Source organism: Diceros bicornis, chromosome 40, assembly GCF_020826845.1.
Source record: "Diceros bicornis minor isolate mBicDic1 chromosome 40, mDicBic1.mat.cur, whole genome shotgun sequence".
Lineage (NCBI taxonomy): Eukaryota > Metazoa > Chordata > Mammalia > Perissodactyla > Rhinocerotidae > Diceros > Diceros bicornis.
In genome coordinates this window covers 8,854,226-8,880,825 of record NC_080779.1, presented here as the reverse complement: position 1 = coordinate 8,880,825, position 26,600 = coordinate 8,854,226, and the positions used below count along the sequence as shown (strand labels likewise).

The 26,600-nt window shown below is 44.8% G+C and overlaps 1 long non-coding RNA gene across 1 annotated transcript; it reads left to right on the top strand.

Annotated features, from left to right (window-relative positions):
* The first annotated feature begins 24,431 nt into the window (after positions 1–24,431).
* Positions 24,432–26,407, top strand: LOC131399840 (uncharacterized). The gene is made up of 3 exons (XR_009217245.1): positions 24,432–24,699; positions 24,919–24,978; positions 25,572–26,407. It is a non-coding gene; the product is annotated as an uncharacterized LOC131399840 (long non-coding RNA).
* Positions 26,408–26,600: the final 193 nt, after the last annotated feature.

Here is a 26,600-nt window from a genome sequence, read left to right as displayed (position 1 = left end):
AGTAAATACATACTGTCTTCTAAGAAAACAAGTTGAAATAGGCATCAGAGCCACCAGAAAAATCGTCAAGGGCCAGATCCTCTGACTCAGGTTAAGAATGCTATTAAATACAGTAGCTACTTAAAAAGGCATAACCAAAATTAGAGAAAGGAAAGCCTTTCAATATTCAAAACATACACAGGTTTCTAAAAAATATTTTTGTTGTAAACGTCCAGATTTTTATTGTCTTTTTGTCCACCAATGTTCCTATTTGGGTGTTCCTAACACCTAAAAGGTTACACATTCATCTCAAATAATTACAAAAAATGTTTGCAAACTCTTTCTTCACTTCTTTGCAAATGGCATCATAAGAAATTCCTCAGTTGGGGAGCTGTGTCCATATACCTTTATAGTGTTCTTTGATTTTGATCTATCAACTTGAACCATCCAACTCATTTTTTAAAATTTAGCCATACTTAATTTGTTTACTGAGTTAACTGGTTCACCAACTTAGCTGGAATTTATAGCTGAATTATCACTCATTTCAGTCCCAACAGGCTAGCCATTTAAGGACACAGACACTTGATGTGTTTCCTCAATATTAATTAATTCGCACTGCTTCCTCACAGCAGATTATTGGCAAAAAGGCTTTTCTTAAATTCTGGATCTACAACGTGAACATTTAGTATTGCATAGTGAATGTTCGCCCATAAGTTCCCAAAGTTGGAGGGATAATTTAATAGCCCAGGCCACTTTATTTAGATAATTTAATAACCCATGCCTTTTCTTACGGAGAATTATACCTTGAAAAAGCACATTTCCTGATCTCTTTTAGTAATCTTTTCTATCAGAAAAATCTTCCTGGTTGATAATATGAGGAAAAGAGAAAATTTAACACCTTGAAGAGTATTCTTAGAACATCTAGTAAAAAAAGGAAGGGTTTCTATATTTAAAATGATAATGCTTTCCAGCCCAGAAAGTAAAAATATGGTTTACAAAATTGTCCTGGGTCATTTTTGTAGTGTCATGGTCATATGTTCTAAATCACGTCTATAGAAGAATCATTTAGATTTCTGGTCTCAGTGCCTTCACTGGAGAGGAGAAAGGTGGCAGAACATCTGACTTTTTGTTTCATCCAGATGCTTGTTTTATATTTACTTAGCTATACCGTCCTGGAATTCACATCAATAATTAATTAATGAAATAAATATAAAAGTTCAAGAGACATAAGAAAATACTCTCTAGACGAACACCAAACTAGAAATCCAAGTTGAAGGGTCTCAATTCTCAAATGTATAACCTCTCCAAGGTGGAATTCAGTTCTAAATAATACTTTTCAACCAAAAAAAATATCATGACAAACGAGTGGTGTTTCCAAATCAAGATAATGTACAGTAAATCCAGCAGGAATACCAGGGCCTGAGGGAAGGGACTTGAAACAGTCTGATTAAGGTGCATCACGAGAGTCAGAGATGTTTTTTGTTTGTTTGTTTCTGTATCACCTTCTGTTTCATGGGACATCTTAGAACCTTCCTCTGCACGGCAACACTGAGTCGCTGTGAAGGGAACAAGACTTCTGACCGACAAGGTAGTTTTTCTAAGGAGCTTCTGACACACTTTATTTCATTTCTTCTTCCAAAGTCCTTACAATACTGAAGTCAAATAGTGTTAACCCTGTGTATACGCATGTGAATAAACAGATATATTGTTGACTGAGGGGTTTTAGTCAAACCTAAATCAGCTAATGTTATTGATGGCATACCACTCATTTGTATTGTGGTTGCTTTATCAATATGCTCAAAGAGTTTCCCACGAGAATATTCCTAGGTAGAAAGTGCAAGTGTCGTTTCCCACACCACAGAGTTGCTGCATCTGCCTGGGTGGGACTCTGGAGAAGCAAAGGTAAAAGGACACAGAGCTCACAGGACAGCTTCGGTCACTCAGATCTCTCCCAGTGGGGACAAAACAGCACCAAACGTTGGCAGTCTTTTATCTCCCTTCCTTCCAAAGATGAAAACACAGCATTAGGCAAATTTACTCTGACCTCCCACCTCCTGGGCTTGTCTGGTACTCAGGTTGAGTCAGCCTATCTTTCCATCAAGGTAAATAACAGTAAGAGGCAGATCAATAACTTAATCACCCAAGGAAACATTCAGTGCAGGATGTATTTCTGGTTTTGACAATGCTTTGGAGTATTAAAGTTATGGTCCTTCAGAAAAAATATATATATATTTGTTTCCTTCCTCATTGAAATTTGGTCTTTGACAGTTCAATCCTTAATCGTGTCTTTTTTTGTCATTTCAATTGGTCATGAGTTCTGTCAACTATTAGAAATACAAATTAATAACGAATAAATCCCCATGTTCTCAGATTTCCTAGTGTCACCAGTATACTACATCGTAATGTATATGATTTAAGGCAAACTTCATATGAAGTCCACGACTGCAGACATCTCAGCTCTATGGGACTCCTTCAAGCCATCGTCCCTGAAAAATAGTCTCCATGGGGGCTTAAATGCAGAAAAAGTTTTCACCTCTTGTTATATTGAAAGAGTTTTAATAGATCTGCAATATAGAAAAATATCTGAGAAAAGACAGAAAGAAAGGAAGGTAGGGCTGGGTGCCCGCCTCTGAGGTTGGAATCTGGTTTATAGCACGCATGTGGAATTAGTCCTAGCGCACAGCTGCCACACTGACATGAGCAATCTTAAGGGCTCAAAATAAAAATAAAAAAAAATCTGGGAGAATCTGTCCAATTAATACCACTCAAATTAAGAATTTTTGCACAATAGATCATATCAACTTCGGAGGTGGGGTCTATATGACACCATAATAACTATCTGTACAGAAAAAACTTTAGAAAGCCTTCTAGATGTTGGAGCTACATTATGACAAATACATAGAAATGTAGAGATGCCTTACAGACTGAGCTAGCAGTGCCACCACCATTACATTCCACCTGGGAGAGGGGGTCTCTCCCAGCTGATGGTGCCACCGAAGCCTGTTGAGGTGCTACTCTCCCAGCCTACAACTGGAGAGTCCCTGGCCACATTTGCCCACTCCAAGGATTTCTCTCTGACCTCCGGGGTTGAAATATCAAGCTGAACCTTCTGGAATTTATCATCAGCCTGGCATCTGTGCTCAGCAGTAGAGCCTCTGAATTCAAAACAGGACTGTTTCCTGGCTCAGAACTCCAGCTCCAAATTCCTTAGGCTCAAAACTGATGGGAAAACAGATCTTCAGCATTCTTCTGATTTAGAAATCATTCAAACTGACAACAGATAAGAAATTGACAAGGAGATATGAAATTCGTAATTTACATAGCTGTCTCTTTTCTCCTTCTACATAGTAAAGAACAGAGCGTCCTTAACCTTGATTTTCTCACTTCTCTCAGTTTAAAGCACAGCCCATAATATTAATTAAAGTGTGTGTGAGCTGGAGGGTACGAGTTACATTTCATATGCTGTACCACATGGCATTCTAGAAGAGCTGTACGATTTTTAGGTGTGCTTTTTTTCCCAACTTGATATGTATGCAGCCCTGCACACTATTCAGCATAACCTCGCCTACATGCCACACAGAAACTCCACAATAACAACCCGAAAATGAGGGCAGTGAAGAGAACAAATACTGAGGGCACTGGTGGCTCAAGTATTTAGGTAGGTGGAGATAAGTTTCTGACTCAGAACTACAGAATGCTGGTGCTAGAAAGGGCATCTGAGGTGATCTAGTGCGACCGTTTTGTTTTACAGATAAGGCCTGCAGAAGGTAGGTGGCTACAGGAGGTAGGTTAAGCAACTAGTTAGGGGTAACCCCACGTATTTCTTATGATTCCACGTCTTTCCACTACACCAGGGTCATAAACCTCTTTGAGATACTGATGTAAGTTAGGCCTTTTCCAGGAAGAAAAAAAAAAAGCTCATATGCATATAGATACACAAAACATTTGCATATAAACTCAAGAGGTTCACAGAGCCCCTGAGGCTTATCTGTGGATACTTAACAGATCTATGATCCCCAGATTAAGAACTCCTGCACCTGAAGAAGCAACTTTTCTAAGTAACAAGTGCCACTTTTAACCCCTTTCAAAATTTATCTCCTCTAGAATATAAACTAGATTGAATGACGTAATTTATCAACTTCAGGGAAAAAGCAATTCCAACAACTCAAATAGATGAATTAAGCCCTAATCAATATTTCCATATTTTTAACATGTGTCAAGAAAAAAAAAAATGTGTAAGAGAAATTTAAACCTACGTGTATTTTACTGCTGATTTCACATATGGACATGGCATATCTTTTCTCCTAATATGGAGATGGCTCAGCAGTATTTAAATGATTCCTTATTCCAAGCCATATAAATATGCACCAGATGTATCTTTTGTAAATGTTATGTTTTTCAACTTCTCAGCATTTGCAAGTAGTTGAAAGCTATGTCAAGCATGCTTTAATGGGGCATAAAAGTGTATTGTATTCAAAGAGATGGCACCGCTCTGTAAGAGGTGAAGATACAAATGTTGTCAATGGATACATTTTCATTTTATTGATTTACACTGCATAATAGAATGCCTTCCTTGTATTCTTCCTTACATGCAAGTTCTGTATCAATTGAAATATAACTAGATATTTAAAAATCATGCTTACATTAATGGATTCTCTAGATGAAAGAAAATTCAAAACACAGAATTTTACGACTAGAAGGCAACTTAAAGATCAACTAAATCCCATACCTGATTGAACAGATGAGAAAACTATAACCAAAAAGGTTACATGAGGCAACCAAGTCACTAAACTAGTTGTGGCTCAGTGCAGGAATTTACATACCCCTGAATATAAGGAATTTTACCGAGCTCTTTATACGGTCTGCCTCTTGACTTACCTAAACAAAAAACAGAAGAAACAGTAAAACATACATCATTTATTGATTTCCTGGGACTTACTGGGAAGAAGCAGACGTGATCTATACTTTGAAAACTGTAAAATTATCTTATGGGAAGTAAACAGAGGAAGTAAAATGCCAATTGCTTGCATTAAAAATTGTCAAAGAATATCATGCTATTTCTCCAGTATAAAACTCTAATGGACTCAATGTGAGTGTTTTTATTTTTAATACAGAAGATATTGTAGTAAATTCTTCTCAGAACATTTTCTTTGAGGTTAAATATATCAAAGATGTTTAGGAGATATATTCAAGTCATATGTAATTGATAGTTCATCTTGAAAACAGTGTCTTTTTAAATAAAAGTTAACACAGATTGATAGCTTATTGTAAAACTCTTTTTTTTTTCCCCTATATTTTGCTATGGAGAAAGCAAACTCTATCTCATGTCATTTCCTGTGACTTTCTAACATCTCAAAGCAGAGTACAGCATTTGAGAGTATGCATTAGTTTATGCTGACTTTACCCTGGCTCATTTTTCCCACCTTAGTTTCTTTCTGTCATGTATTTTAATAAACTGCCTCAAATTCTTTCTTGGAATGAGGTACAATATTAATTAATTAATAACTAATTACTTAATTGGTGAAAGTCATTTTCTGAAAGCCAAGTAACCTTTTCACTTTGACCTTTACAAATAACATTTTGCCCTTTGGTAGCCAGTGGCAGCAATGAAGATTTCATTTAGAATGAAATCATTATTGAGGTTTTTTTCAACCTTTATGTCACTGTTGCTGTGAGTTGAGTACCAGTGCTTCTCCAAGTTTCATGGCTGATTATATTTCCCCTTAGAACCCAAAGGAAACCACATATTTTCGCTCTAGCCGGGAACCAGCATTTGCTCTGCTCCCTGGTTAACCGGGAGGAGCAAGGCCCAAGTCACAGCACTGGCTTGGGGGCACAGAGTCCAGCCTCCCTGATTCATCTGGGGCTCCCAAAGAAGAGAGTGAAGACCAGTGAAGAGATTTGAGAAAGTGGCTCTGCCTGGGACTGTGAGATGTCCACACAGTCCCTGGGAAGGTGGTAGTGAGCTGAGCACAGTGAGGAGCAGAACCAGCTAAAGCAGACCCATGGGCTCTCTTGTCAGCCTGGAAGCGGGATAATCTCCAGAGTCTATAGTCAACATCGTGTTTAGGGACAGTGTTTCCCATCAATAGGTTATTTTCATGCCCAGGATGCTTATATACAGAGAAGCTGACACATTGCTACTTGTTTATTTAGCGCAGGAGTTTATAGATATACATACATGCACTTTCTGAGACCCTCATCATAACTTACTATACTTCAGTGCAAATTGACCATCCAAACCAAATTGTAATCATCATTTCAGGTTATGTTGAGCCTTATTCTGTTCTCATTATCACATAGGGCTGGGAGATGTGGCTGACTGTAACAATGGTGTGCAAGGAAGCCTTAAGAGCCTTTACCATCCTTGTTTTGATATGAGATTGGTGGGGGTGCTGAACTCACAAATGTCACAGGACTGCTTTGCAAACTAGCACAGAGGTGTCCCTAAAGGGGTGGCATCTGGGAAACTCCAAGATGAGAAAGCAGCAGGGTCCCTCAGAACTTGGGAAGCAGTAAAGCATTGCCATTAAAAGCATATTGTCTCTAAGAGACATGACAGAAGTTCAAAACTGGGTACCACGGCCACATGACCTTGGGAAGGTGACTTAGCCCCTAGATGCCTCGATGGGCTCATGTCAAACCTGGATATGAGCTGTGCTTCAAAGGGCATTTAGAGGCTTAAAGGGGACAATGCACATGAAGTTCATGTTTCAATGCCTGGTATATGGTAAGTCCTTGGTAAAATTTGGTCATTATTGTTATCGCTGTCACCGTTGTTGTTATGGAAATTTTCTTTTGAATCATTATGCTTGGAAATGAGAAAAGATTTGCTTGGAAGAGCTCCCTTTTTCTCATCTCTCCATACTCAGAGATTGAGCACAGGTTGCTGAATTCTGCTCCACCATTCTCCCTCCAGCCCATTCAGAGGAGTTCAAAGTGGAAGATAGGAGAGAGTGCCCGGGGCCCAGGCTATAACCCCACTGCCTCCTGTCAGCAACGGCTTTGGAGTCCAGCTACCTGATTCCCCGCACGTGGCTACCTTGCTCCCATGACCAAGTCCAGGCTGAGGGCGGCAAGAACATTTTCAGAAGGAGCCAGAGGAAAACCTCACAGACTGACATTCTCCCTGGCTCCCCTCCCAGTTTATTGTGAGCACAATGGAATCTCCTCTGTTTCAGTTCCCTGAGGGGAAGAAGGGAAAACCCCGTCAAACTTAAAGTAATGAAAAAGAGGTGTCTGCTGGGGTTTGGGGGGCGGGGGAGTCCACAATAAACAACGTCCCTCACCTCCAGTGGTTAGTGTCCCATTGCACCATGCATTCTCCATCAAGAACACGCTCACACTGAGAGTGAGAGCCAACAACTACCCCACCGCCACCCACCCCTCCTAAGTTTCTCCAGTGCCTTGGGAAACCAGGTCAATGCTTTCTCAACCCCCTCTGTAGAGACCTGTAACATCTTTAAAGCATAAGCTTGGCACAAGATAATTTAAAAATAGACGACAAATCTATATTTGATGCTTAACGCACCTATCCCTTAGGAAAATGTATACAAAACTTGTTTTTCCTCTCCACAAAAACCAATTTAGCTATTACCCAATGCCATTTACTAAAACTGCAAGCTAAAATCAGCTCATTGACGCAGCCAGTGCTGGTCCTGCATTGACTTCTAAGACCCAGAGTGCAGAGCTAATCTGTGGGTAGGGAGCTGTGTCCAGTTTTCTATGAGCGTGAGGAACTTGCTTTAACTTGTTCTGTAGCAGCTTCCCACCAACCCCACCACACACACACACACACACACACACGCACGCGCGCGCACACACACACACACCCGGTGTTGGAGCTGGGCCTGGTGGGCTGGTCCTGCTTAATCGAGAGGAGTACGCTCTCTGCGGCCTGAGGAAGGGAAAAAAGATAAAGACATGGTCGTGTCCATGCTGTCTGAAGCGTTATTTGTGTTGTCGTAACTGATTTTTTCTTGTCCGCTGATTTTACTTCGAGGGACCTCATCACAGTGGGTCTAGAGCCTCACGGAGGAGACCTTTACTTCTGGCTAACACAATGGTTGCTGATGTATCCAATTCACCAAAGCCAGTACTGGAGAACAGCGCTTTTATATTTATTAGAAAGGGCATTTTTTAAAAATGGCACCGAAACTATTTTTGATAACTTGGGCTTTTTTTTTCTTTAAGGACACTGAGCTTTGGGCTAAGGGTAGTTAATAGTAGCCAGTCCTGACTAGACAACATCTGTTTCTTTATAGGAACCTTACTTGCCAAGTCTAGCTGGACAGTAATACCCATTTGGTATTCATGGGAAGTACTTGCTGAACAATAATGACAATAATTGCCTCTGATTCTTGTGTTTACAACACTGCCAAAGTATCATTAGGGCCTTATTTATAGATAATAATGCTTATTAATCACAAGTATTTGAATTTTGGAATGTATTAGATTAATATTCTTTTGTACCTCAGTTCTGCACTAATGCTGTGAAAGACATTTACTGAATGTGACTCATTGGGAATGCTTATTTTGAGCTGCAAAATAATGTGTGTAATTTGCAGGTGAAAGATAAAGAAATTACATGGATACCTCTCAACAGCCTCCACCATGATCAACTGCCAACATGGAGAATTGGGCTCTACCTCAAAAATGAGAGAGGAAAGAAGCAAAATAAATATCCCCATAGGTATTATGTCCAAAAAATCTTGTAAATTCTTATGACAGGAGAACTTCCTGATAAGAAGTCTATTATCTTGTTTTGCCATAAATCTTCACTGGATGGCATCATTTTATTGAAAAGGGTCTGGGGTGAGGAAGAATTAGTGATTCTGTAACAATTTCACATTGTAGAAGTTTTTGGAGGCTCAAGGGAAAAAAATAGCATAAGAAGACTAATGGTTGTAACCAGCAAAAGTACAATCTTAGGTCTAAATGTCCAGTTGTTAAACATCCTTCATTCATTTATTCATTAATATCTTTCTATATGTTTAATTACTGTACAAGCAAACATTAAACCTACTACTTCCCTATTTTTATGTGCATCTAGTCGTAGGAATCATCCAAAATTTCAAAATATGATCACACTTTTTCTAAGATTAATACAAAGAACATAATTTTTGTTAGTGTAATGAAATGACTTTATAAATAAACAGAAAGCATTATTAGCCCCTACTTTTCACCTGGCCACACCCTCCTGAAATTATAGCAAATATGAAATCAGCAATATTTTCTTTTTATCTAGCATACATTTTTATTTGCTCTTGGAGTATTCATGCTTAATGTGTTAGAACAATACTTCCCCTTGTTTAATTAGATGAATGCAAAATGTAGTGATATAATTTTCTGGAAATTTGTGAGAAAGAAAGCAAAGTTTATTAATATAGACTCTAGCTGCTATTTTTAAAATAATATTTGCAACTAGATATCTTTCTAAAAATCACCAGTAATTAATGTTTACTAATGTTCTTTAGACTAAACCCAAATCACACTCAATCTTATCCTACTCTACCAAAGACCACTTTAAAATAGTCTATGGATCTAATCACCACCAACAGTACATAATACTGTCCTCTGTTATTCTTTCGGTTTTTGTCCCCCGTAGAAAGTAAAGAGACAACACATTTCAATTCACCAAATTACACTGAGAAAATTGTCCTCCCTGAAAGATCCTTGAAGATGTGTTCAGCAAATGTTTCCAAGTCAGAGCATACAAAGAGACTAAGATTCTAATTCATTAAATGTATAATGCTAATATTTTAATCCATTGCTAAATGTAAATAACTTTAGCAATCCCAGTTGGACTATTTAATATTAATTTCAAGTATTTTACAATATGTGTGTGTGTCTCTTCTCATGGGGCTAAGTAGAAAGGTGAACAATTATCTAATAACTTCAGTCAATGTACTCAGCCAAACCTGGCAAGTCAGGCCCCTCAACACTCTTTATTAAAATCTGGTAAATGTTTCCACTGGAGTTCCATTCAGGTGTGTGTTCCATCTCTCATAACATCGGTAGAATGAAGAATCAAGCAATATCTTATAGAATTAGTTGCTATCTTACAAATTTAATCACTACTGATAGCCAAACTAGATTGTTGAACTTTCACTGTCTTTTTTCTTTCCTTCATAGCTAGGCTGAAAGGACAGCAGTGATGCCGGAATTCTCCAAACAACTAATTCAATTCTCCCATTTATTTCGCCTTTGGTAAACACTGCCTGGTTCTCTCTTTAAAAGATGCTGGTCGTTGGACGAGGGAAGAAAACAAATGCTTTGAGAGAGCACAGGTCCATCTCACCTCGAGGTGTGTCAATGATAATGTCTGAACGCTCAGAAACCCCTCGGGTTTCTCTCAGAACCTTACTAAATTAGCCTCACTTGACTGCTTACAGACTGAAGACGGAAGAGAAAAAGACATAGAGACAGAGAGAGAAAGAAAGACAAAGAAAGAGAGAGAGAGAGAAAGAGAGAGAAAAGGGGGGGAGAAAGGAAGAAGGGAGGGAAGGTGGGAGGGAGGGAGAAACTAAAGGAGGGAGGGAGGTAAAACTGGTTAGTCTATGAAGTTGGAATTTAAATTTGAGGGTACTGAAAACATAATTCACTATGAAAAATGGTTTGACAGAATAACTTGCTCTCCACCAACATCCCAGCAGTTTTCTAAGAGCCTAGTTGGATATGAAACTTGAGATCTGTCAACATTTTATAGTTGCCCTGATTTAATAAGCATTTCTCCTTCTTTTCTTTAACTGCCAAATTTTTTAATGAAATTGAATCTTGGATGCCTACATTCTGGGGAGTTTTATTTGCTATATTATAGTTCTGTCTGCTTTTAGGCCACAGCGTGCCAAAGTATTTATTCTTACAAATCTTTCTATATGTGTAACTTGAGCCTACCAAAATAGTCCTCTACTCACTTCATTAATTAAATCGACAGAAAAAATTAGTTTACATTTTTGTAGTGAATGACTCTTCACTCAAATTTTTGAATGAACATTGTGCATTTTTAAATCATTATATAGCCTATATTTCCTTATGTCATGCCACACCATCAGACAGAAAACTTTCTCAAATAAAAGACTAACTTATTTTTGCAATTGATTTTAAACACCATTTGGAGTAAAATGTTCTCACTTCTTTCCAAGTAATATTCCTTTTTTAAAAAATTTTCACTTGAGGTATTTCTACCATTTTAACTTCAAACTTTTTAAAAGATTAAGCAACAAATCTCAAAAAGCAGTTGGGCTAAATTGATTTTTATTTTCACAAGCTCATCACTAATATTTAGACACCACCACCGAGTCATCAATCTTTGAAATACTCTCTCTGAAATAAATAAGCAATAAATTACATGTGGGAATAAATGCCATCATAAACATCGTGTATGTTTTTCAGTAAAGAAATATATATTTGCATAAACATAGAAAAGCCAACAAAATATTTTATAATATCAGTAAAAATAACTCTCATTACTTGACAAAAGTCCTTCTATCACGGGCTTCAAGAAAATTTCAAAACTTTACCATTTTGATTCCTCTATCAACTAGGACAAATAGCTTTTAAAGTATAACATTCAAGTATAACATTTCTTTACATTTGCTCAGCACAAATGAGCATTTGGATTTTTGCCAATGTATTCATTTTCACTGTAATTCTTATTTTAACCAAAAAAAAAAGCCTTTGGAAATGCTAAGATTCAAAACACCATCTAACAAGAAGCAAATAAGTAACATGTCATCCCATGTTATACAAATCATTTCAAGTATAAATATATGCTTCAAATTTGCTTTTACATCTTGAATTATCACTCGACTACTGAATGTCTTTTAATGATATAAAGGATCATAAAATTAATCTACTTAAAAATGTTTTCTTTACAGTAGAACGGAAAATAAAACTAATGCTCTTTTGCATTGCGTCCAGAATTTAATTTTTGTTATAAGACAACAGTATTTCATTTGCAGGGAAAAAAAGACAAAAAAATACCTGACTTTAGATGGAATGTTTATATTTTAAACGTGCATTCTAAAGTATGGTGCCCTTTTTAGTTTATGTAAAACAAGTTATTTAAGTTTATAGTACTATTAAATGGGGGTGTGCTTAAAATATTAATAATATGCATGTATTCTTTATTGATTTCTGTGGCGTCATCTACGGTTAGCACAATTCAGATTTCAAAAGAAATTTTAAAATTTTTTTCAAAAGAGATAAGATGCACGCACTCTTCCTCTTATTTTAAGACTATCTGTTACAGAACGTATTGTTAATCATAGAAGTTTGGTATATTACACATGGGCTTGTTATATGCAAATGTATTCAGTTGGGGTATGTATATATTGCTATGTTCTGTACATAAACATCTACCCTGGTGCATATGTATATTTACATCATGTATAAATATGTGTATATTACCACACTGTACTATACTGAGGGAGGAGGAGGAGCTTCTGGGGACTGCCATACAATATTTCAGCTAACTGTTAACCGAGTGCTGTTTTCTATGAAAGTAATTAGGTTTTATTTTTTTCACAGTCCCAAAGGTGTGTGTTTATAGACGTGGTTTAGTTATTTACTGTTTTCCAAAAGGCTAGTTTTATAATCTTATGTCAACATATGCTTCAAAGAAATTCAAGTGACACCTCCCCTTCACCTCTCCCTCCTCTTAGGAAGGCCTATGGGCAAACAGCTTGATAAATAATTCAAAGCAAAGCTAAACTTTGATTCCAAAAACAAAAGTTCATCTATTTAAACATTAACATTTTACCATGAACATTCTTTATTAAAATTTAGCTGTCTATAAATTATCTTATGAAAAGGAGTGATTGAAATTGTATCAAGATACAGGCTGGTGAGGGTCTCTCGAGGTGAGGGTGTGTAAATTGTACTTAGAGACTTTCTCCAGGACAGGAGGTCTTATGAAGAATTATGGCTAATAGTAAAACCACCTAATATTAATAATCCAAGGAATAAAAAATATGTACCACTGGTATTTCCACATTATTGAAAATCTTCAGATGTAAACATTAAGGCAAAAAGAAGACAACTAAAAGTACTTATAAAGTTTCTTTTCAGGATGTTCTGAATCATGTTATCAAAAATACAGGTTAGCAATTGGGTTCATAGTCTCAGTGAAGGAGAGAAATATTTAGCCTTTTTCTGAATTCTCTCTGCCCTGTTTTCCCCTTGAGAGCTGAACAGTCTAGAGGGGACTGGTTAATGTTTTAAGAAGGAGGAATTTCATTTGGCCCAAGTTTTCTTCTGCTAGTCTGCTTTCTCTTTTCTAATGAGAGAGAACTGACAGCCCTGGGTTGTTCTTTTGTTTGTTTGTTTTGTTTTTGGTGTGTCTGAAATTATGGAAATCACAGACTGGAAGAAAGGGGAGTCATTATTTTAGAACGGAAAAGGTGTGAGTGTCTTCACTTCCCCTCCAAATTTCCCATCACTGGAAAGGAGACAGTAAATTGGAAGGGGCTGAGGGCAGTGGCACTTAACAGGACCACAACTGATCAGCTAAAGAGACATCCAAAAAGTGATTTTCAATTGGTTCCTACCTCCTCCCTATGCCTCCAAAAATAAAAACAACCTCCACACAGCAATTTTTGAGGTCAAGACAGAGAGGAACCAATTATATAAGCCCCCTGAAACCTGGCTTCCCGGTGGGTGAAATCCAGTCAGCTGAATGATGGAAATGCTCTCGGTGGCATTTCTCAGAGAACATTGTCCCTTTCAGCATTACCCTCGCTCACGTGGGTCAGGGTGTCCATGAATATCCCCGGACCACAAGGGGGATCTCTTTGGGAATCAGATGGGATGAAGGAGAAAGAAGGAGACGCATGTGTAGAGAATGAGTGTGTGTTGGGGGGAGGAGGCCTCGATGGTTGCAGATTTAGATCTCGAGGCTGAAAAGGTTACACCTGCACCAGAGCATCCTCTAACGCCTCCTGCCCTGCCCTGCCCTGCGCGCGCACCGCACTCACACGCACACCCGCCCTCGCACACTCGCACACGCACACTGCTCCAAGCCGCTCTACTCGCCAGACTGCAGGGGAAGCGGCCCCTCCGGAGCGCGCTCGCCAGAGCGGAGGCGGCCCAGCCCCGCCAGGCGCCCACCGTCGCCTCTGCGAGCCGACAGCGCGGCTCTCGGGGCTCCGGAGCCGGCGGGCCGGGAACGAGGGGCGGGGCCCCCACACCAGCCAGGGCTGCCGGGCGCGGACTGGAGAGGGGGCGGGAGAGGAGCGGCGGACCCAGGGCGGGAAGGGGACCGACGAGGGGGTGACGCCCGCTGCATCCCTCCCCACGCCTCCCTCCACGCCCTCCCTTCCTCCTTCCCCTGCGCCCTGCCGCTCCTCGGCAACTGGGAGCTCGCATTTGGAAAGGCACAGGGTGCCGGCTGTGCGTGTGCGCGCGGGCTGGGCGTGCGCGCGGGCAGCGCCGAGAAGCCACGCGGCCCGGGCACGGCCGCGGGCGGCGCGCTGGCTCCTCCCAGCGCCGGCCTGCAGGGGGCGCCGGCGCGTCCGCGCCCCGCTGGGGCCCAGCAGCCAGCCTTGGGGCGCAGAGGGGGGGCCGGGCCGAGGACCCGGACAGAGCGGGCTGTCTCTGCGCCTCTCTGAAAGGGTCAGGCGGGGCCCCGAGGCTGGTGCTCAGCCGCAGGACTGGGACAGTGTTTCCACACTTGTCACCAACGAGGGGCCGCGAGGCGTCGCAGTCGGCTTTCTGGTGCCCGCGGCTGGGGGAGTGTGCCTGGCTGGCTTTGCTTGACTTCATCATCACTATGGGGCTGGGAGCGGGGAGCTTTTCTTTTCTCTCCTCGCAGAGCCGCACAAAGCATCGCCAAGTTTCCTACTTGGAGGACGAAGGCGGATGAAGTACGAGCCTTGCCTCCTGGCTGCGGCGACCCGAACGTACCAGAAGTCTCGCCGGCGAGCTGCGCCCTCGGCTTTCCCAGCAGTCACCCTCAAACGCACACCCCTTCCCTGGCCGATTGGACCCGAGGCCGCCTAAGAAACGGCCCCGCGGACGCGGCGGGCCCGGTGCTGGGGGTCCGGGGGAGTCCTGGGAACCGGCTGCCGGCGCCGCGCCTGGGCGCTCGGCCCCTGCCCAGCTCGCGGGCCGCGCCCGCCTTCCCGTTCGGTGGGGCTCTGCGTCTCCACCCACGGAGACTTGCCCACCCTACAGCTTCGCTAGAGGAGGAAAATGAAAGCCACGTTCCCAGAGGAACCGAGTTCGCGTGCTCGCAGGGCACCGAAGGCGACTCCATCTGGGCCCGGGGCTCTGCAAATACTCCAGGGGGAGGGGGAGGGGGGAGAGCCCGAGCCAAAAGTGCCTTTGGAGTAGACCTGATTTTGTGAAACCTCGAACTCCAGGGTGTCCACGTCCCTTTCTCACTCCAGAAGTTCAGCTGAGCTTTGGGTAGTGACTGTCCCCCATTCTGATCCGGACCCAGTAGCCAAGCCAAGACGTGCGAGTTTTTTCTTAAAGACCCACATCTTATAAATGTGAGATTTTTATCAGGCAGCACAGATTACTTAAAGCGTACCATTTCTCCGCGATCCAATTTTATTAGGATTTACTCTCATTTGTGCTCGGCTTCTCTGGGGAAATAATGCTTTGATTAATGTAATCCTGGCCGGGGATCCGCCACATGCCCCTCTCCCCTCTCCCAAGAGAAGGGGCCTGTTTGACAAACAATAACAGAGCGGCAACTCTTGCAATCTGCCCACACCTTTGGGGGTGGCTGGGGAGAGGGTGACACACGTTCACACGCTGTTTGCTAAATGCAATGGTGCAAGGAGAGAGCAGGCTCCGCAAGGGGCGAACTTTCCAGACGCAGAGCCCTGGACTCGGAGGCGCGGGGACTCATGGGGAGGGGCTCTGGGTGGGGTGCGCGCGTGGGTGCACGTGCGCGCCTGCCCTCTGCTTGCTCCGAGTGTCTGCCTCTTTGTCCCCCGCCACAGGCCTACACGACCGAGATCTGCGCGCTCTCCGTGGGCAGCCCCCGAACCGAGGGCGCGTCCACAGCGCCCACCCGCGGCCCCAAAGCATCTCGAGAGCAGATCTTAGGGGATAACCAGGCACGGACCTGAGGCGCCCTGCTGCTGCCAGAACCTCGGCCAGAAGCCTAGGACCTGGGACCGAATTCAGTGGTTCTCCTCGTGCATACATGCATCCATCCATCCATCGATGCATACATGCATACAATACAAATCCGCGGACGCAGGCACGGAGAGCTGCACCTCGCCGCAGCTTCGGACTGAGAGCCGGCGCCCCGTTTCTCGCCCTCCCTCCTCCCGCGCAGCCCCGGCCCCCTCCCTGAAGGGAGAACAGCTCAATTACGAAAAGGAGCCAAGGAAGGAAATCCCAGGCTTGGAGGCGCCCGCCGATGCTCTTCTGGTCCCCGTCCCTGTCGCCCTGTCCCACCCCCACCGTCCCCAGCTGGAGGAGGGCGGGGACGTGGCGGTGCGAGGGGTCCTGCCCTACTCCGCCAGAACAAAGCCCACCGCGGGAGCCCGCGGCCGCGCACAGAGCCGGTGACAAAGGCGGGCGGGCGGCGCCGAGCTCCGAGTCTGCGCTCCTACAGAGGGCGGGAAGGAGACCCAGAAGATGGGGTGCGATTTGCACCCGGTTTTTCCTGGGCTGCAGTATCTCGCTCCTGGGTACCCAATGGCCCGTTAGGGTGACTCAGCGTTTACCTCTTTGCTGTCACGCACCCTTATCTCCCTCTCTCTCGTCCCCTCCTGTCCCCAGTCTCCTCCATCTCGCCCTGCTCTTTTCTCAACCTCACTCGTTTTACCTTACTCCCTTTTCTCTTTCCATTTTTCTTCTCCACAGAAAAGCAACGCTGATTCGACTTCTGAAGGCCGCTCTGGGTGTTCAGATAACAGCCTGAAAGCCCTTATAGGGCAGTGCTTAGGGAGAAAGGAGTAAAGGGATCCTCTTAATTTTATTATGCCAACAGTGCTCAAAATAAAATGCAGTCTGAGGAAGCGGAGTTTGGCCCTGGGACCCCAACAAGTCGCCGCCTATTCGGGAGAAGTCGCTTCTGATGGCCACAAATCACCGGGGGTGGGGGTGGGGGTGGGGGTGGAGGAGATCCGCTGCTGTGGAACCGAGACCTCGAGCGCTGGTGTCCCCCCAAAGCAAACCTTTCTAGGGAAAGTTCCAACCTGACTTTCTAATCCTGGAAAGGAATCGCTTGCCAGACCCCCGTAATGAAATCGTAGTGTTTTCTAACTTAGGCGACTTTAATAGTCAGTGTTTTTCCAAGTGAAGTTTTACTGGTTTGTTTTTGCGATGTGAAATGATAACAAATGGAACACAGCCTACACCATTTGGCCAATACATGCCTTCACTTCTGGAGACTTTGTGCACCCTGATATAATACTAAATTAAGATTTGATGTCTGTCAAGCACCACTGTAAGCCTGGGATCCTCCCCCTGGGCTTTATTGAGCAAGGAGGCTTCCTACAGAAAATTTGGGAGGAGGGGTGAGCGTTCAAAGCAATAGCAGACACATAACTTTTAACGTGGGACTGAGCCACCCCAGTTGCATGAAGCTGCAGTGAGCAAGGTCACTTAGTTCTACCATCAAAGTCTCTTTCTCACATATTTTTGTGCTGAAATTATATTTCGGCAAACCCCGGAGTATTTAAAGTGTCAAATGTCAATGAATAGTGGTACTGTATTTTAAAAGTGAACAAAATAGCCACACTTTCTTGAAGACCCCCTAAGGCTGACCCGTCCAGGGTAGGCCTAGGGAGGGAGCAGGGCAGTGAAGTGCAAGTTTCAGCAGTCACAGGAGAGAAGACACCACAGAAGCACCATTTGGGGGAAATGCCCAAAAGAGCAGCTGTCAGTCTGATAAGCTGCTGTCTGCACCCAGGTCCTCAGACAGTAGCTAGGGTCAAACGTCCAAAAAAATCTAATAATAAAAAAACAGAGGCACCAAAGTGCAAGAATTGTTTTCTGGTGTGCCACAGTGATTCTTATCCATCCCAAGACCACCTGGTTCCAACCCAGAAAAGAGATGCTGTATGATGTATAGGGAATGCTTGGAGTGGGGGTGTCCTCAAGGGAGAGGAGAGTTCAGTTCTGTTAGAACCACAAGCTCAAAGAATCCAGCCATCCCTCTGGCAAAGCTGAGTCACTATTTCTGGATTTCGTTTTTAAAAACATAGACACAAAACACAAGTTGACCTTGGAATATTTTTGTAGCTAGGACATACCCACATGCTTTTGTTAATAAATCATCATCATCGTCACCGTGGTCAATCAGCTGGGCTCTATGTTACCTAGCCCTGGAAATTTAAATTTGAAGAAGACCACTGTGTTGGTGGGTAGGGTGGGGAGGTTAGCGGGGCAGGAAAGAATAGTCCATCACATTGCGTCAGTGATGGCTTCCCTAGCGATTGGTAGCTTTCATTACAGACTTGTCAGGTGCACGCAGGCAGCTAGAGTGGGCAAACTGTTGGAATTGGGTTGTTTTAAAAGCATACACTCAATTACCAACTTATCATGACTTCTTAATTTAGATTCCACAATCCGAAATGGCCTGTAGTTTAAAGCTCTCCTATAAGCATCAGAAGGAAAGCTTCTTACTGTAGGATGAGAAATCATAGTGTCTGAATTTATAATTGTTCCTTCAAACCCATCTAAGAAAACTAAGTGCTTGCTCCTTTCCTATAGATCAGATAAATCAGTTATCAAAGTGATACAAAGAACTGAGGGGGGGAGGACACCATCGGTACGCTTCAAAAAACTCAACAAGACCAACAAACAGCTCATACACTACCAAGATTAAAAATACAAAATACTCATTTCTACCCAAAAACTACCGTTGAAGAGCCTTTTCCTTTGTATATAGCACACAGTGTGGATTGTGAGTATGCTTAACATTTTAATTTGTAAATGCTAATGGAAAATGTACTTCTGCACGGCTAAGGTATCAGAGCACCTTATCGTTCTCAAATGGAAGTAATGAGTAAATATTCATTTTGTCTTTTGTACATTTGACCCAGCTAATGTTCTTCACTCTCTCATTTGGCAAAAGCAATTTCACCATCCCCAACAATTTAAAAGTCTGTAGCTTTGCCCAGCACTTTGGATCTTAATTCATACCCAGCTTGATCGTTTCCACCTCCAAATCATTATAGAATGCTAACGCGGTCTCGATAATATGTCAGTTCTCAAATTAACTTGTTGCTTTACCCAGAATTATTACTTTCTGTTTCTTTTACTTTAGGGAAACGACTATAGATATCATGGGGAGCAAGTATTTTTTCTTTTCCTTTCAGGTTTTTTTTTAAGTACCTTTGTATAAAAGGAAAGTAAGTAGCAGCCAAGATAGTAACAGTCACAGATCTCATGAAAAGTGATAGAAAAAATTATGTTCTAAATATGTACCATTATTGCTTAACTAGTGCTTTGCAAAATGTCTGGCAAAATAGAAAAGTTTCCTTTCTCCTTAATAATTTTTCTACGCATTTCACGCCCGGGGCATGCAAAGCAAGCTAGAGCTTGGAGGCATTTGTCCAGTTCATGTGGATCTCCCCCCGAAGTCTTTTGTCTGAAATGTCCAGAGACCTGATGAAAAAGCAATGTTTGAGCTCATATTACACAGTTTCCCCAATTTTCCACTTTGTTTTATTAGCACAAACCTGACACTACATTTCCTGACCCTAAATGTGACAGCTCGCAGGCAAAAATCACGGAATTAGAATGTTTTTCAGAGTGTCTCCTTTGCTTATATCATTCCCATAATCTTTCAACTCTCCTAGATTAAACACCGTTTAAATCCAAACCTTGACTTTTTAAAGTTAGTTTCAAAGAAAAACTTCTCAGGGCTGGAACCTGGTTGACCTGGAGTTGATTTAGAAAGAATAAGGTGTCTTTTCCCCCCTCTTCCAGAGGAACATTAGAGTTTTCACATAACGTGCCCCTTCCTAACAGGCTCGGTGACACATTCACAGGTGCGTTGAACTACTGAACCGGGGAAGCCAGCTTCTCACTTCCAGTCACTCATGGCTTCCCTTTCTTAGTCATGCTCTCTAAATCTCCTTGAGAAAATTGTTAGTGACAAACTGACTAATTCCTCAGAACCGGTCAGGATTTGCCCTTCACTATTTTAGGAAATTTTCCACATCTTTTTCATCCTTTACCACAATAAAGTTCAGTCTTCACTGGCAGGATCTAAAAATCTCTGAGGCAGAAACCTTGTGCTCTATTAAAACTCTTCTTCAACTATGTTAAGTAATACTGTGCTAAAAAGTTTCAAGCCCACAGTTACCTCTAACCAGCGGCTATTTTGTATTTTCTTTTCCCTAACAAGCCTTTCAAGGAGAATCCAAAATCTTTCTACAACCATAGGCAGTACCAAGAATTAAAGTACCCATTAAGTATCAAATGGAGTAACAGATCCTGGATGCCCTGACTAAATCTCTAGGAGCTTGAGTTTTATTTAGAAGTCAAAGCATGTATCATGTTGAAGAACCTTCATTATTTAATAGATAATACCTTAGAATGCGTTTTGTTTTCTTGACTGTTTCCCAAAACATATGACCTGAAAGGCAGCTTCTTAAGTAGCTTATTATATACCCTCAAGAATTTTTTTAAAATGTTTTCGCTTCCACAGCTCAATTCTGTTTTCTAGCCCTATAGATACTTTCCTGAGAGAAATAGATGCATTATTTTTTTGAACTGTATTTCTTTCAGGACCATTTCACAGACATAGGTGGGTGGGAGAGAGGGACGTCATTGTCCTCATATTTCAAACCCTGTGTTACGCAATGAATTCACTTCTCATTGTGAATATGCATGGAAAGGTAAGGGGTGTTTGTTCCTCTGGCAAGTTTGGATGAGCAGATTCGCTTTTGAAACAGCTGCGTTTTCCTCAGTACCTGCTAAGACGAGTCAGTGCGCCCCCTGCTGACACGTCCGCAGTGCGACGCCTGAGCACTTCCAAAGTTTATTTTGTTCAGTAAACCGTGTCATATAAAATTAACAACAACCAATAAAATTAGCTTATATGTTTCAACTGTAAAAGTCCAAAACAAAATAAAGCTAGTTTTAGTGGCGCTAGAAATCTCTAGTTTGGCTTCTTCTCTTTGGCTGAACCAAGGTCCTTTTATCTAAAGCCCAGTGCACAAACATATAGCTTAATGTGACTAGTGTTCTTCCTTTTCTTTCTTTCTCTATGGCAACCAATATGCTCTGCTCAGAAATGTTCCCCATCAAGGAAACAAATGATCTTCAGGGAGCAGCTCTATATGGCATCTGGTCCAATGGAGCACAGAGAGTTAACCCCAGTCAAAAGCAACGCTGCCAAGCACACAAACAAGGAGTGGAAAACTGGGGATTCTTCCCTCTCCCTCCCCCCCCAACCGAAACCTCTTCCTCCCTCCTTACAAACCATTTCATTGATCTGGCATCAACTATTTCCAAAGAAATTACAAATTTTAAATTGCAAGGTGTTCAGAATACAAAAGTGCAATAAAATCCCAGCCATTTGACTCTACCCCTCATCACCCCAGAGGCTGCTTCCGTTAAAAAGAACAAAACCAAGAAGCTTTAAGAATCCTCTCCAGCCAATTTCACTAAGGTAAGACGCTCACATCAGCGTGGACTTGCCCTAGCTATTTCCTCCAGCCATATTTATCTAATTAACTGCACTTAGCAAGTAACTGCACCCTCCATTTTTATAAAACCCAGGGACAGTAGCAAGGAGGGGGGCAAGGCCCGCTGTCAAAAATGGAAAACAAAGTAAAATCTAGTTTGTGATGCTGAAGCTCCAGCCTCCTTTGGGAATAAAGTGTAGGATGTCCTGGTTCGTTTTGATTGATCATCCTCTTTCTGATGGACTTTCACTGTGAGCTGGGAGGCTGCAACTAACCCCCTGCTCCCAGACTCGGCATTAACCAAAGGTGCACTGACTTCCTGCCTCCTCCTCCTGGTTCCTTCTTCTCCAGCTCTCTGCCCTCCCTTTGCCAGCTCCCCTCCCTCACTCAATCCCCCTGCTCCCAGCAGGAATCCCCCCACCCCAATCTCAGGCAAGCGCGCACAGTTCACCACACCAGCACTGCCTACAGAAAGGAGGTTTCTTTCTCTCTAGTTCTGATTCTCCAGAAAGAAAAAAAACATCCGAAAACAAGAAATATTTATAATACTGCATGCTTTATAATTGCCTCTTTTCTAGGGCTTTTTCTCCCTCACAAGCAACAATTAAAATTAATAGCACTTCCCTCCCCACCCCCCAAAAAAGTAAAGTGCCTTGCTGTGGGGAGCTTTGGAATGAGTCCATTTTTTTATGTAATATTTCAGCAGGGCTGGGTTTTTTCACTCTCCCCCAACACACTTTCCCTTCCTTCCTTCAAAACAGTTGCTCTGTGAACCCTCTCTTGTCCCAAGCAATGAAAATAATCTCCCGACCCTACAAGAGCATAAATAAACCGAAAGGAAGGGGAGCAAACCAGAAAGTAGGGAAAGAAAATGAAAAACACTTACCGAGCAAACTTCCAGGGTTAGATTTTAAAATAAAAAAAGAGGTTTTATTTTTTTTTTAAATAAAGTAACTAGGGGGAAAGGCATTTTCTCAACTCCCCAGAACCGACGCATCCTAGTCTTGCCTTTACACTGACTCCTCTAAGCCCAGCTCTCCACTAGTCTATTATTTTCACCAAAATATATGAAAATGTATGCAAATGAAAATCAGCACTAACTGTTCTCCCCTTGTTATATACTTTGGATTTTTTTTCCAGACAAAACAATCACACTCCGCAAAGGGAGGGGGCGGATGGGGTGGGGCTGGGGGGGGAGGCTGGGGAGCAACTGGAGAACTAAGTGCGCGGAAAGGGGGGAGGACGAAGGAGACAGACCTCGCAACAGAAGTGTATTTCAGTTATCGAGGAGCACAGCGTTTTGGGGGGCTTCCCATACACACACACATCCTCCTTGAAAAGAAAGAAAGAAAGTGGATCTGTTTGCAGAGGCGCTATCACGTTCCATCAGGCCACCTGAGACTGCCTTTGAAAGCGTGTACTGTGAAATTCATAGCAGTAATTTAGACAAAATCCTCACTGTATATTAATGAAAGGCGGCCCCATGGCTCTGTTCCTATCCTCCCCATTCAGTGTAAACAAAACCACGAGACTCTCTCGGTTTTTGAGCCGGATCCAAGCAAAATCGGCAGGAAAGGAAAACACGGGGTGCTGGCACCGACTAGTCAAACGTCTGCACCTGGAGATCTCAGATTTATTCAATGAAATCTGTGTTCCATCTTTTATATATACATATACGTATGCATAAATATAAAAAGGAACCTTAGGGAGACGCAGAGGAAAAAATCCTTTCTGTTTGGGGTTTGGTTACCGCTGCCTTTCAGATCTATACCTTAGCAAGAATGGCTTTGCTAAAACCCACCTACGATGGTATCTCTCACCCGGCAAGCAGGAGCTGGAAGAGATCCTACATAAATTCTTCGCGTCTACAGTTAATTTTGAGATCACGCGAAGGCTGCGTGGCTGCGGCGGGGCTGGAGAGCTTTAACCGAGTTCACCTAACCGCGCTCAGCAGAGGAATTATTCATGGGGAGAAAAGGGCAGCCTCCTTCACATTTTAATCGGAGCACAGCTGCGGCTCCGCGTCCACGTCCAGGGCCGCCGCTCGCGCGGCAGGCGAGGCTGGAGCTGGGGACCCCGCCAGCGGGAGGAGCAGGCTGAGGGCGGCGGGAGCGGGGCGGGCGCACCCGCAGCTAGGGGTGCGGGGTGCACGCACACGCACACTCATTAGGAACGACGTATTTATTGAATGTCCGAGTTGGGTTAGTTCATTGGAAATCCCCGAGGAGGATTCAATTTGCCCTTGTTTTCGTTGCCACTTTCTCTTTTTTCTTGGTTCGCCGAGGTTCCTCTGTGCAGCGTTTCCGCTTGGCCGCGTCCCCCCACCCCCGCTTCTCCCGCCTACCCCGCGCACTCCCCCTCCCGTCCCCTTTAACTCTTTCAGCCGGGCTGGGGCTGAGAAAGCGTTTGTCGCCGCCAGCCCCATCCACTGCGCAAACCCATCTGAGACAAAAAAAGAAAGAAAAAGCACCACCACCGTGCCTAAGAATAGCGAGCAAGCAAAACATCACTAATAACCACACTGAAACACAGACACACACACGTACACACACAATGTAAGCGGTGGAGGGCGCGGCTGGTGGAGCCCGGTTCTGGAGGCCGGCTCCTGCTGCAACGGGAATTCCTAAAGCCATCGGGGCGGAATACACTTACGATATATCTATGGGGAAAGGCCGGGCTGATTGCTTTTCAAATACAACGCCTGGCTCCGCTGACCGGCACCTTCCAAACTCACAAGGGCACGCACGCTACTTGCAAGAATCCCAGAGGAGGGGGAGGGAGGAAGGGAGGGAGAGGGAGCGAGGCAGAGAGGGGGTGGGGGAGAGAGCGAGCCGCGGCAGCGAGCGGTCCGTCTCGCACGCGCGGGCACCGCGCTGGTCCTGGGCTGCGGGTTTCCCAGATGATGGCATCCGAGAACTTAAACAAAGGGGGCCTCCGCCGGCGCGAAGTGGCTGCGGAAAGTTGCGGTGGCGGATTTCCAGGGAGCGTGGCCACGACCGGAGCTCTTGGCTATGCGAGCTCCCCCTTCCCACCCCCGCCGAGAGAGAGATGGGGGCCGGCTGGTGAAGGAAAAAGGAAACTTTGAAACCACTGGGGACACATCTGCCTATAGGTACTAGCGTGAATGGTGCATCCATGCCGCGCGCTTTACAAACCTCTGGGCTGGGGGTGGGGGGCCGGGAGGGCGGCAACAGAACGCAGTACTAGGTGGAGCGGGTAGGTTGCTATTTTTCATGATTTTTTCCCCTCTTCGTTTTCCTTCTGATTCTCCCCCTCCCCTTTCTCCCACCCCTCCCTCCCTTTTCTCTACCCCTTTCTTCCCCGTTCCCAGACCTATTGCGAACGCCCAGAACGGCGGAGGGAACGCCAACGACTCGGCCGGACACTAAGAGTTAAGATGTGGCGGAGGGGGTGGCGGGGGAGGGGCGGGGACGAGAAAGTGGCGAGGGGGAGGGAGGCTGGGAGGGGGGACGACAGATTTCCAGCTTCTACGACGCTCTGCCTAAATTAAAAAGCAACCAATCGGAACGGCCGGAAGGGGGGCCGCGCGTCCTGAGCCAGTCATTTCGGGCCTGCCAATCACCCAGCGGGTAGCCAATCAGCGGGGGCCCTGGTGCTCGACTTCCTTGTATTTGGGAAAGTGTGGTGGTGGGTGCGCGCTCGCGGCGGAGGGTAAACATTCGACAGTCCCTGCTCAGAGAGGGAGGGACAGAGAGCGAACTGTCAGATCCGAGCGAGAGCGGGCGGGCGAGAGAGGGAGAGAGAGGGAGAGGGAAAGTGAGAGAGGGAGAGAGAGCGCGAACGAGGGCGCAGAGCGAGCTCCCGCTGCAACTCCGCTCCGGCACGGCCAGTGCCAGCGCCGTCGGTGCACTCTACGAGCCGTACAACGTGCCCACTGGAGTTGGTTGTGTATCAAGGATCCCCTATATGCACACACACACCTGCACCTCTACCAATGCACTCTTCTTCCTCCTCCTCCTCCAGACTACTGCTGGGAAAAAAATAAAACACCAACCCCAACCGTCAGCAACAAGGTAACAGAGCAATTCGACCTCATTTTTCTCCTGTTCAATTTTTTCCTTGTTATATTTGTTTCCTAATTTCTGCCCAAAAGGAAAGATGTCGCATCAGACTGTGACTGTTGCGAGGAGAATGAAAAAGGACTCTTGTTTCAGAGGCAACCAAGAGCTCCGGCAATAGCAACTTCAGAGAAATGCACCATCGCAAGAAGTTTTCCTAGGACAGAACAAAACTTGAAACGAGAGGACCAGAGGGGGAGAGCAGGAGCCAGCCTCTCTCCGCACACGCGAGCAGCCAGCATCACCACGCCTTCAAGGACGAACAAAGTTTTACTACTCTAAGGGAAAACGAGTGAAATGTGTTCCTGAGGAGGAGAAAAGAAAGCGGGCAAGGGAAAGAGCGAGCCGGCTGCTGGTCATCCCTAATTTGGTTAAGGAAGAAAGGAACGGCTTCTTTCTTTGTTGTCTCCGGTGAAATCTTCACTTAGCAGGTGGACTGAGCCCCGCGCCGGGGCAGAGTCCGCGCTCGCCCGAGGACAGGAGGAGGAGCGGGAGCCCGCGCGCCCCGGGAGAGAGCCCTGAGCGCAGGCCCGCGCCCCGCCCGGCGAGCCCCGCTGGAGCGAGCCGAACGCGCCGGGGCTGGGGGGCGGCCACGACCCCCCCTGAAGGGGGCGGCCACGGAGCGTGCCCCAAGAAGCGAGCCCCCCTCCCCAGAGCGCTGCTCCTGCTGCTGCTGCTGCTGCTGACCAAGGCCGGCCGGCGACCCCCGCGCCCTGCCGAGCGGCCTTGCAGCTGCAGCCGCGGGCCGCGGCGGCGGCGGCGGCGGCGGGGGAGGAGGCGGCGGCGGAGGCGGCGGCGGAGGCGGCGGGGCCGGCAGGGACCCGGGGCGGGGGCGGGGGGAGGAGGCGAGAGGCGGGGGGGCGCGGCGGCGGCGGCGGCGGCGGCCGCGGCTGCTGCTGCGGCGGCGGCGGCGGTGGTGGCGGCGGTGGGGTGG